The sequence below is a fragment of the Symphalangus syndactylus genome, chromosome 13 (assembly GCF_028878055.3).
Source record: "Symphalangus syndactylus isolate Jambi chromosome 13, NHGRI_mSymSyn1-v2.1_pri, whole genome shotgun sequence".
Classification (NCBI taxonomy): Eukaryota; Metazoa; Chordata; class Mammalia; order Primates; family Hylobatidae; genus Symphalangus; species Symphalangus syndactylus.
This window is the reverse complement of record NC_072435.2, coordinates 110,227,744-110,239,367: the sequence shown is the minus strand read 5'-3', so window position 1 is coordinate 110,239,367 and position 11,624 is coordinate 110,227,744. Positions and strand designations below refer to the sequence as shown.

The following is an 11,624-nucleotide window of genomic DNA, read 5'->3' as shown; positions in this document are numbered from 1 at the left end:
CCCTCAGCATAATATTCTCAAGGTTCATCTGTGTTGTAGCATGTGTCAGAAATTCCTTCCTGGCCAGGTGCAGTGGCTCACGCCTGTAATCCCAGCACTTTGGGAGGTCAAGGCAGGCGGATCACTTGAGGTCAGGAGCTCGAGACCAGCCTGGCCAATGTGGTGAAACCCCATCTCTACTAACAATAAAAAAATTATCTAGGTGTGGTGGTGGGTGCCTGTAGTCCCAGCCACTTGGGAGGCTGATGCAGGAGAATTGCTAGAACCTGGGAGGTGGAGGTTGCAATGAGTGGAGATTGCACCACTGCCTGGGTGACACAGCAAGACTCTATCTCAAAAAAAAAAAAAAAAAGAGAGAGAGAGAGAAATTCCTTCCTTTTTAACACTGAATCATATTACTTTTTTTTTTTTTTTTTAAAAAGCCTCTTAAAATGTTTATTCTTGTCAGAATAGCTGATGATTTTCTGATAAGTATTTTGGTTTATTATTATAGTAAGCCTTCCCTCCCTTGAAAAATCCATTCAAAATATCTCAATCCTTGAGATAAAGAAGTTTAACCAAAAAACCATCCTGATTTTTTTTTTTTTTTTTTTTGCAAGACGGAGTCTTGCTCTGTCTCCCAGGCTGGAGTGCGATGGTGCAATCTTGGCTCACTGCAACCTCTACCTCCTGGGTTCAAGTGATTCTCCTGCTTCTGCCTCCCAATAGGGATTACAGGTGTGCATCACCACATTCGGCTAATTTTTGTATTTTCTAGTAGAGATGGGGTTTCACCATGTTGGTCAGGCTGGTCTCGAACTCCTGCCCTCATGATCTGCCTGCCTCGGCCTCCCAAAGTGCTGAGATTACAGGCATGAGCCACTGCGCCCGGCCCTGATTTTTTAAAGAAAAAAATTATAAAATTCTTTTAGTTTGATAAATAGAAATCATCTCTTCTTGTTCTACTCTGGTGAACAATACATTTTATACAGTAAAGAATCCAGTCATTCATTGGCAAACCAAAGGTGAGAACTCTTCATTTACCTGTTCTACTCAAACACAGTGCAACACTGCCATGTTCATACATATTTAAAAAAATAATTACCAACCCTCTTCTGGCAGACAAAGTTTTGGAATAGCAAGAGCATTGCTTAATGTTCGAATCCAGTCACTTATTGGCAAACCAAAGGTGAGAACCCTTCCTTTTTTTTTTATTATACTTTAAGTTCTAGGGTACATGTGCACAACGTGCAGGTTTGTCACATATGTAAACATGTGCCATGTTGGTGTGCTGCACCCATTAACTCATCATTTACATTAGGTATATCTCCTAATGCTATCCCTTCCCCTTCCCCCCACCCCACAACAGGCCCCAGTGTGCGATGTTCCCCTTCCTGTGGGTGTGAGAATCCTTCCTTTACCTGCTCTACTCAAACACAGTGCAACACTGCCATGTTCATATATACTTTAAAAAAGTGATTACCAACCCTCTTCTGGCAGACAAAGTTTTGGAATAGCAAGAGCATTGCTTAGTGTTCGAACTGCATCTGTCTCCTGTTTCTTTTTCAGGAGAGACGCATGGGTATTGGTAGCCATGCCCAAAGCCAGCTTCTTCTCATTGTTTCTTCAGTCTGTTCTGGCACCTTTTGCCAGAAGCAACTGGACAATGTCTGCATAACCCTTCCAGGCAGCAGCATGCAAAGCTGTGTCTCCCAACTTGTTCTGTTGGCTCAGTTAAATACTCCGTTGAGTAAACAGCATTTCCACTAGATCTCTGAGATCCCCATGACAAGCCTAGTCTAAGGCAGTGCTTCCAGCCTTGTCTAAGCCATTAACACCCACTCGGTTGTCTAAACACTCTCGCAACCGGCTCAAGTTGCCTCTTTTTGCTACTTCATGCAATAGATTGTCAATGGATTCTGCCTGCTCAGCCACATAGTTGCTTGGAGTTAGTCCAGTCCTGCCTTTGGAGGTGCCTTTCCACCAATTTGCATCATTCTTGTCAGTAACGTAGATGATATCACCTTCCTCAGAGCATAGTTCATCTGGAGTTCTGGGTTCAAATGTATAGAGGACTCTGAAGACTTTATCTTACCCTGGTTTGACTGGTTTGGGTGGCAGCTTCGACATCTCACTTCCTTGAGCTGCAAATTCTAAAGACGACGCTGAAAAGCCCACCGCTTGCCTGCTACCTGGCACTCCAAGCACCTCAAGGTTACTTTCTGTCTGGTTTACAGTTGTGTGCCTTCAAGGACTGGTGCCCACCCTTGGCGCTCGATGTTATTTCATTGTATGGATATACTACATCTTGTTTATCCACTTACCCACTGGGGAACACATGGCCTCCTTCCACTTTTGGCTATTGTGAATAATGCTGCTATGCATATAAATGTATAAATACCTTTTCAAGTCCTGCTTTCAGTTCTTTTGGGCATATACCTAGAGTGGAACTACTGGATTCAACATCCTTCATTTTTAATTTTTACAAGCCTCTTCCCTCTGAGACCACCAGCTGGAGTTTGCCACAGAGAAAACGAGCAAGAATGAGCTGACCTTTGTTCTGGGGTTTCTGTTAAGGCCAGGTCTAAATGAACTTTGAGACCCTCTTGCAGGACTACCCAGGAACACTTTTTGCCATAACTTGTTCTCAGATTACAGAGTCTTCTCTTCCTCAACTGCTCCCAATTTACCACCATAGTTCCTCTGTTCTCAAAGTCAGCCACTAAGGCTGCTAGTCCTTCATTGGATCTTCATGGACATCTGGATAAAGTTCAAACTCTTTAGCAAGGCAAACAGGAGTACTCTATTTGTAATCCGGTTCTTGCCTACCTCTTTAGACTTATGCCTGAGTGTTCCTACAGATGCATAGCATTCTGAGATGGAATGGGGTGTCAGGAATGAGTGATGAGGCTCAGGAATGGGAAGACAGCAATGCATGTATACGTACATGTATACAATTATAAAACATTTGTGTGCGTGTGTCTGTGTGTGTATGTGTATGAGTGTATAGATAGATAAACTAATTTTTTTGCCACCATGGCAGGCTAATTTTTAAATTATTTTTATTTTTAGTAAAGATGGGGTCTCATTATGTTGCCCAGGCTTGTCTCTGACTCCTGGGCTCAAGTGATCCTCCTGCCTCAGCCTCCTAAAGGGCTGAGATTATGGGTGTGAGCTGCCATGGATAGCAGATAAATAGACTAATTTTATACAAATGGAGTCATTCTCTATATGTATATATATTTAAATTTATCTTTATTATTTATTTATTTATTTATTTATTTATTTATTTATTTTGAGACAGGATCTCACTCTGTGGCCCAGGCTGGAGTGCAGTGGCATGATCTTGGCTCACTGCAACCTTTGCCTCCTAGGTTCAAGCAGCTTTCCTGCCTCAGCCTCCTGAGTAGCTGGGATTACAGGCATGCACCACCATGCCTGGCTAAGTTTTCGTCTTTTTAGTAGAGAGGGAGTTTCACCATATTGGCCAGTCTGGTCTCAAACTCCTGAGCTCAATTAATTCACCTGCCTCTGCCTCCCAAATTGTTAGGATTGTAGGCATGAGCCATTGCACCTGGCCTCATTCTCCGCATAATTTTAAAACTTGTTACTATAAAATATTTCAAGCATAAGCAAAGATAAAGAAAATAGCTAAATAAATCCCCATTTATTCATCATCCACCTTACCAACTCATGGCCATCTTGTTTCATTGATACTTCCAGCCTCTCCTCCTTCAATTACTTTGAAGCAAATCCCACATGTCATATTATTTTTATGCTTAATATCTTAGTATATATCTCTAAAAGATAATAACTCATTTTTAAAATAAAGGCTTTAAGATCACTCTTGGTGTTGTACATTCTGTGGGGTTTGGACAAATGTGTAACAACATGTATTCACCTTATAGTATCATAATCAGAAGTTTTGCTGCCTTAAAAATCCTCTAGAACAGGGGTCCCCGGTCCCTGGGCCATGAACTGGTTCCCGTCCATGGCCTGTTAGAAAATGGGCCACACAGCAGAAGGTGAGCAGAGGGTGAGCAAACGAAGCTTCATCTGTATTTTCAGCTGCTCGCCATCACTCGCCTTACCGCCTGACTCTGCCTCTTGTCAGGTCAGTGGCTGCATTATATATATATATTTTTTGAGACGGAGTCTTGCTCTGTCACCCAGGCTGGAGTGCAGTGGTGCGATCTCGGCTCACTGCAATCTCCAACTCCCAGGTTCAAGCAATTCTCCTACCTTAGCCCCTTGAGTAGCTGGGATTACAGGTGTGCGCCACCATGCCCAGCTAATTTTTTGTGTTTAGTGGAGACAGGGTTTCACCATGTTGGCCAGGCTGGTCTCAAACTCCTGACCTCAGGTGATCTGCCCATCTCAGCCTCCCAAAGTGTTGGGATTATGGGCGTGAGCCACTGTGCCCAGCCTGCATTAGATTCTCATAGGAGCACAAATCATAGACAAGAGTCTATGTGAACTGTGCATGCAAAGGATATAGTTTGCGTGCTCCTTATGAGAATCTAATGCCTGATGATCTGTCACCGTCTCCCATCACCCATAGATGGAACCATCTAGTTGCTGGAAAACAAGCTCAGGGCTCTCATTGATTCTACATTATGGTGAGTTGTATAATTATTTCATTATATATTACAACATAATAATAATTGAAATAAAGTGCACAAGAAATGTAATGCGCTTGAATCATCCTGAAACCATATCCACCACCCCCACCACCCTGCCCTGTCCATTGAAAAATTGTCTTCTACAAAACCAGTTCCTGGTGCCAAAAGGTTGGGGACTGCTGCTCTAGAACTCATTTATTTATTTATTTTCTTCAATTAACCCAAAAGCTAGATAGAACTCTTAAAACATAACCACAGTGTCATTACCATAATAATTCCTTAACAACATCAAGTATCTAACCATTCTTAAATTTTCTTAAATGCAGCTGGGCACCGGGCTCACACCTGTAATCCCAGCCCTTTGGGAGGCTGAGGTGAGAGGATTGCTTGAGCCCGGGAGGCCGAAGCTGCATTGAGCTATGATTGTGCCACTGCACTCCAGGCTGGGCAGCAGAGCAACACCCTGTCTCAAGAAAAAAAAATTCTAAATGCTTTTTTATTTTTTAACAACCTGTTTGAATCAAGATCCAAATAAAAGTCAGATGTTGTTTTTGGTTAATATATCTCTCAAGACACTTTTGATCTATAGACTCTTGCTGTCTGTTTCTATAGCTCTGTATTTATCTATAGCTAGATACAGAGATGTAGACCTAAATAGAGATCTGATTGCATTTATTTGTATTTATTGTGTTATTTTCTTTTTGTCCTATAGAGTTTTCCCCAGTCTGGGCTTTCCTGACTGAAACTCTGTGCTATCATTTTGCCCCCACGTGTTTTATAAAACGATAGTTAAGTCTAGGGGCTTGATCAGATTCAGGTCCAATTTTTGTTTTTGTTTGCAAAACTACTTCACAGGTGGTGTCTGTTCTTCCATTAGAAGGTACATTACACCTGCTTGTGTATCTTTTATGATGTTAGTGGACACTGACGATCAGTGCCAAAACTCATTAGTTCATAGGGAGCAAAATGGTGATATTCTAATTGTACTATTGCATCTTCATTAATTGTGTAGAATACTTCTGTGAAGAGAAACTTCTGTTCATGTACTTTTTTTTTTTTTTTTTGAAAGAGAGAGCGTCTCGCTTGGTCACTGAGGCTGGATTGCAGTGGTGCCATCATGGCTTACTGCAGCCTCGAATTCCTAGGCTCAAGCAATCTCCTACCCCAGCCTCCCAAGTAGCTGGAACTCCAGGCATGTGCCACCACACCTCGCTAATTTTTGTATTTTTTGTACAGACAGTGATTTCACTGTGTAGCTCTGGCTTGTCATGAACATACACTGTTTTATCACCCTAAGATGTCGCTCTTACAGGAAAAGCAGGGTAAATGTTCAATTATTTTCCTTTATTTTCCAATTTTCAAAATAATGAGTTGGTTTCCTAGCATCCCCTAAAAGTAATTAGTGAATTCTTGAGTATCATTACGAACTATTGAATTCAAACATATTTGATGTATTTCAATGTGTTACCTTTATTTATGCTCAAATTCTTTCATTTTTAGCCAGTGAGAGCCTATCCTATCAGCTTCTGAGTCCTTTGTCCAGACCTCAGGAGTTTTTAACAGCTTCCCAGCCTTTTGGTATAAAAATATACCCCTTGCCCATCCATTTCCTTCCCCCGACTGGTAATCAGTCATTTAGCCAAGAAGCCTTGGTTCCTTTCAGTGTAAATTAGTATTTGGAGACCACAATCTGAGCATGATGGGCAATTTTTCAATATAAAACATAAAATATGTTTTATTTAATTAATTAAAGAAAAAGAATTAATTCCTTAGGAGAAAAAGAAAGAAAAGGGAAGAAATTTAGTACAACTTTCTTTACCACAAAAGATAGTCTTTTCTTTAAAAAATCTACATAAAGACAATAAGGTCATGAAAAATATTGAGTTCTTAGAGTCATGTTTAAAACAAACTTCAGGTTGGGTATAGTAGCCCACACCTGTAATCTCAGCACTGTGGGAGACCAAGGTGGGAGGATTACTTGAGGCTGGGGGTTTGAAACAAGGCTAGGCAACATAGAGACCCCCATCTCTATAAAAATAAAAATAAAAATAAAAAAAATTAGCCAGGGGTGGTGGCACATGCCTATAGTCCTAGCTCCTCAGGGGGCTGGGGCCAAAGGATGGCTTGAGCCAGGTGGTTGAGGCTGCAGTGAGCCATGTTTGCACCACTGCACTCCAGCCTGGGCAACAGATCAAGACCCTGTCTCTAAAATATAAATAAACAAGTAAATAAATAGGACGAATTGCAATATTTGACAGTTTGAATCCCCAAAAATATTAAGAAGTAAGTATTCTTTATTACTTCTCACTTTCCCTCCCTCCATCCTGACTTCTTAGTTATATTGTTTTATTTTGTCAATGTTCATAACATGAATATTTCTATTTTTGTAATCATGATTTTCATAGCTCTTCTTAAAGTTTTAATCAATACATACAAATTATATCTCTTTATGATGTGCAACATGATATTTTAAAATATGTATATATTGTGGATCAGGTTAATTATTAACATATGTGTTACCTCACATACTTATCATTTATTTGAGGTGAGAGCACTTATTATCTACTCTTAGCACAATTCTTTAATCTTAATTTTGTCTTTAAATGCGCGCAGCACTGAGGGTCAGTCCTTTTCTTTACACCTGAGTTCTTTGTTTTGACATGTTTGTCAAGATTTAGCCATCAATTTTTCATGGCATATATTCATTAATTTAATTATTCAAAGTTTTCCTATACAAACTATGCTGCAGTGAACCTTGACAGTGTGTGTGTATTTTTTGGTGGATATCTATGATCTAGATGTTGAATCTAAAGTGCAAAGTTGCTAGGTGAAACAAATGTATACATTTTTTGTAAATTCTCCCAAATTGCCCTCCAAATTTTCTTCTCTTTTTTTTTTGGAGACTGGGTCTCACTCTGTTGTCCAGGGTGGAGGGCAGTAGCAGGAGCTTAGCTCACTGCAGCCTCGACCTCCCAGGCTCAAGTGATCCTCCCTCCTCAGCCTCCTGTGTAGCTGTGACTGCAGGAACACACCACCATGCCTGGCTAATTTTTTTTTTTTTTGGTACTGTTTGTAGAGTTGGACCTTTACCATGTTGCCCAGGCTGGTCTTAAACTTCTGAGCTTGAAAGATCCACCCCCTGCTCAGCCTCCCAAAGTGCTGGTATTATAGGCATGAGCTACTGCCCCTGTCCTGCCCTGCACAAATTTCTATCACTTTGTACTCTCATCTGCATTTATGAAGGCCTGCCTCTCCATACCCCCATCAACCCTAGTTATCATCACTATTTTAAGTTTGCCAATCTGAGAGGTAGTCTAATCCTAGTTGACAGCATGGTGTCTGGAGGCAGATTCCCTGGGTTCAAATCCCAGCTCTGTCATGTATTGGATGTATCACCTTGTCCTCAGTTTTCTCACCAGTAAGTCAGGTATAATAGTAAAAGTCATATCATAGAGTTGCCGTATGGATTAAGTAAGTCCTTTTGTTCAGTGGAGAGTGCAGAGAACATACTCAATATAGTAATATAAAGAATTTAAGTGTTTGCTGTTAATATTGCAGGGCCCCAAATAGTATCACATCATTTTAATGGATGTTTTGTCATTGTTAGTGGGGATGAGTGTAATGTTTAATAATCTGAAACAAGGCCGGGCGCGGTGGCTCACGCTTGTAATCCCAGCACTTTGGGAGGCCGAGGCGGGCGGATCACGAGGTCAGGAGATCGAGACCACGGTGAAACCCCGTCTCTACTAAAAAATACAAAAAATTAGCCGGGCGCGGTGGCGGGCGCCTGTAGTCCCAGCTACTCGGAGGCTGAGGCAGGAGAATGGCGTGAACCCGGGAGGCGGAGCTTGCAGTGAGCCGAGATTGCGCCACTGCACTCCAGCCCGGGCGACAGAGCGAGACTCTGTCTCAAAAAAAAAAAAATAAATAAATAAAAAAATAATCTGAAACAGAGATGCTATCTTTGTGAAAGAATATCCAATCTTGAAAGAAAAAAATATAATGACTTATGAAAATATGCATTGCAAAATTAAAAAGAAAATATAGAAACCTAGAAGTGGTAGCATTCTAACGGTTGATATCTTTGGGTGGTGATACGGTTTGACTCTGTGTCCCCACCCAAATCTCATCTCAAATTGTAATCCCCATAATCCGCAAGTGTTAAGGGTGGGACCTAGTGGGAGGTGTTTGGATTATGGAGGTCGTTTCCCCCATGCTGTTCTCCTGATAGTGAGTGAGTTCTCAAGAGATCCGATGGCTTTATAAGGAGTTCTTCCCCACTTTGCTTGTTTGCTTTCTCCTTCCTGCCACCTTGTGAAGAAGGTGCCTGCTTCCCTTTCGCCTTCTGCCATGATCGTAAATTTCCTGGGGCCTCTCTAGCCATGCTGAACTGTGAGTCAATTAAGTCTCTTTCCTTTATAAATTACCCAGTTTCAGGCAGTTCCTTTTTTTTTTTGAGACAGTGCTGGTGTCTCAGCCTCCTGAGTAACTGGGATTACAGCCACCGTGCCTGGCTAATTTTTGTATTTTTAGCAGAGATAGAGTTTTGCCATGTTGGCCAGGCTGTTCTGGAACTCCTGGCCTCATGTGATCTGCCTACCTCGGCCTCCCAAAGTGCTGGGATTACAAGTGTGAGCTACCGGGCTCAGCCTCAGGCAGTTCTTTACAGCAGTGTGAAAACGGACTAACACAAGTGATGAGGGAAATGGTCTTTCTTCCTAATGCTAGAAGGGTGTATCTTAGCTTCAGACACCTAAAAGAAAGTTCAGAGTCAGCTAGTCTCCTTCCTTGCTTGGGGGTGAGAGCTGGGGAAAGAGGGGGTGACTGGTCAGCCTTGGGCATAGGAAGCTGTTTCAGCCTGTGGGTGATTCCCCACAACTAAAGAGCCAGTTGTTTCTAGGTTATAATTTTCCAGGTGCAAGAATTGGGGGTCAGGGCAGGAGAATTAGCTTGTGTGTCTCTGCCTGTTTTAGTGCCTGCATTGGGCAATTCTTCCTCCCTTAACGACCGCCCAAAGTCCGGGGTCTGTACTTGCACTTGGGGGGGCACCCCCACTTGTGTCGAAAAGTATGCCTCTGAAAATATGCTCTATAAAAGTGAGCTAATTGAAACTCACACGTCTCTCCACTAGCCCAGAGAGTTGTTCTTATCTGTCCATAGAGAGCAGGTGGGTGGCAGAGGCCACAAGACACTCCCTTCCTAGAATGTTCCAGAAGCTCTCTCATGCAGCTATGGAAATATGTCAAGACATCCCTCATGCTTATTTTCATTTAGGTGCTGTCTTTAACTTTTTAAAAATTTTAGTCACAAATCACTGAAAGTTCCAACAGGTGAGTGTGAGATCATGTTGCATTCACCTAACAGAGCACCTGGCAATGAATCTGGGCATGATAAATATTTGCCAAGTGTCACTGAATTGGAACTGGGATTTAAAGAGACAACCAAACAGCAATTTCTGTTAACCCTCCAGGTTATCCAAATCCAAATCTTCCTTTATGATTCAAATTCTAGTTTTAGTTGTTGGTTTTTTTTTTTTTTTTTTTTTGCCGTATGACTTCCAGTAGGTGGCTTAACTTTTCTGAATGCAGTTTATTGTTTATTTTTTTGAGAGACAGGGTCTTGCTCTATCGCCCAGGCTGGAATGCACTGGTATGATCATGGCTCACTGCAGCCTCGACTTCCTGGGCTCAAGTGATCCTTCCACCTCAGCCTCCCAATTTTTAATTTTGTTTTTGTAGAGATGGGGGTCTCACTTTGTTGCTGAGGCTGGTCTTAAATGCCTGGGTTCAAGCAATCCTCCCACCTTGGCCTCCCACAGTGCTGAGATTATAGGTATAAGCCACTGCACCCAGCCTGAATGCAGTTTCTTCTTGCAGAATGGATATAAGTGTGTTCACCTCACAGAGTTGCTGCGAGAATTAATTGAAAAAATATATGTAAAGTTCCTGGCAGGGTTCTTGGCACACATCAGACACTGGAAAAATGATATTAACCATGAATGTGCCATGTAATTTACACACATTATTTTAATTAATTCTTCCAACAGCCCTTTTTGGTAGCTATTTTACTTTTTAGCTCCATTATGAAAAGGAGAAAATAAAGACTCAAATAGGGGAAACAACTTGTTCAGATCACACAGTGAGCCAGGGAAAGCCAGGATGAGAAAATAAACCTTTATGCATCTTAAAGTTTTAGCAAACAGTGCGCCACTTCCTTTCCCATTCTCCACCCCAGGTACCTTCTTTGCCCAACATCTGTTCTTTGACCTCAGTAGGATAGTTGCTGGTCAATTAGAAACCAACCTCTTACTGAAACTTGCTTTTAAAAGCCCAACCGCCCTGCCCTGTCAGCAAGTGGTCCTCCTAAGTAGCAAGTGCTGTACAATGAACTCACACAGAAGTTGCTATATGATTTTTTTTAACAAGGTGTGGAGTATACTGCTAGCCAAACTCTACAATTGGCTAGGGGTTGGTTACTGCCACATAAAACCAAGTTGTGACACTCTTACAGCTACTGGTATTTCCTTTCTTGAAGTTTTGCAGTGGGAACTCACCAGTTGAGCAGAGAGGGAGGTTTGAGAGAGGAAGGCAGGGCAGTGACCAGTCCAGGGGACACTGAGCCAAATGGTCACAGCAAATCAGGACACCCGGTTTTCCTGAGTTTTAAGACACTTCGCTCCCTGTTTATAGACTTATCTATCAATTCCTCCCAATAAATAATCTGATTAGGTTGAACCATATGAAATGTTTGACATCTGAATGCTTTTAAGCTACAAAAGCGGCAAGTTTATGTATAGCTCAATCTAATACACACTAGGTTTGCTGATAGAAAAAAAAAGAGAGGGCTTCTTTCTCCAATCTACTTCTAATACCAGTTATCAGGAGCTTATAAGTATGGCTGGTGCTGTGCTAAGTGTGCCACTTGCATCAGCTTGTGTAGTGGGTGACATGATCATCTCAGTGGTCCATAGGGGTTATGCATTATTAATAAGTCCACTTTTCTGAGGTTCAGAGAGGTTGAGCT

The 11,624-nt window shown here is 41.8% G+C and overlaps 1 pseudogene; it reads right to left on the bottom strand.

Annotated features, from left to right (window-relative positions):
- Nucleotides 1–1,458: 1,458 nt before the first annotated feature.
- Nucleotides 1,459–2,175, bottom strand: LOC134732089 (osteoclast-stimulating factor 1-like; annotated as a pseudogene).
- Nucleotides 2,176–11,624: the final 9,449 nt, after the last annotated feature.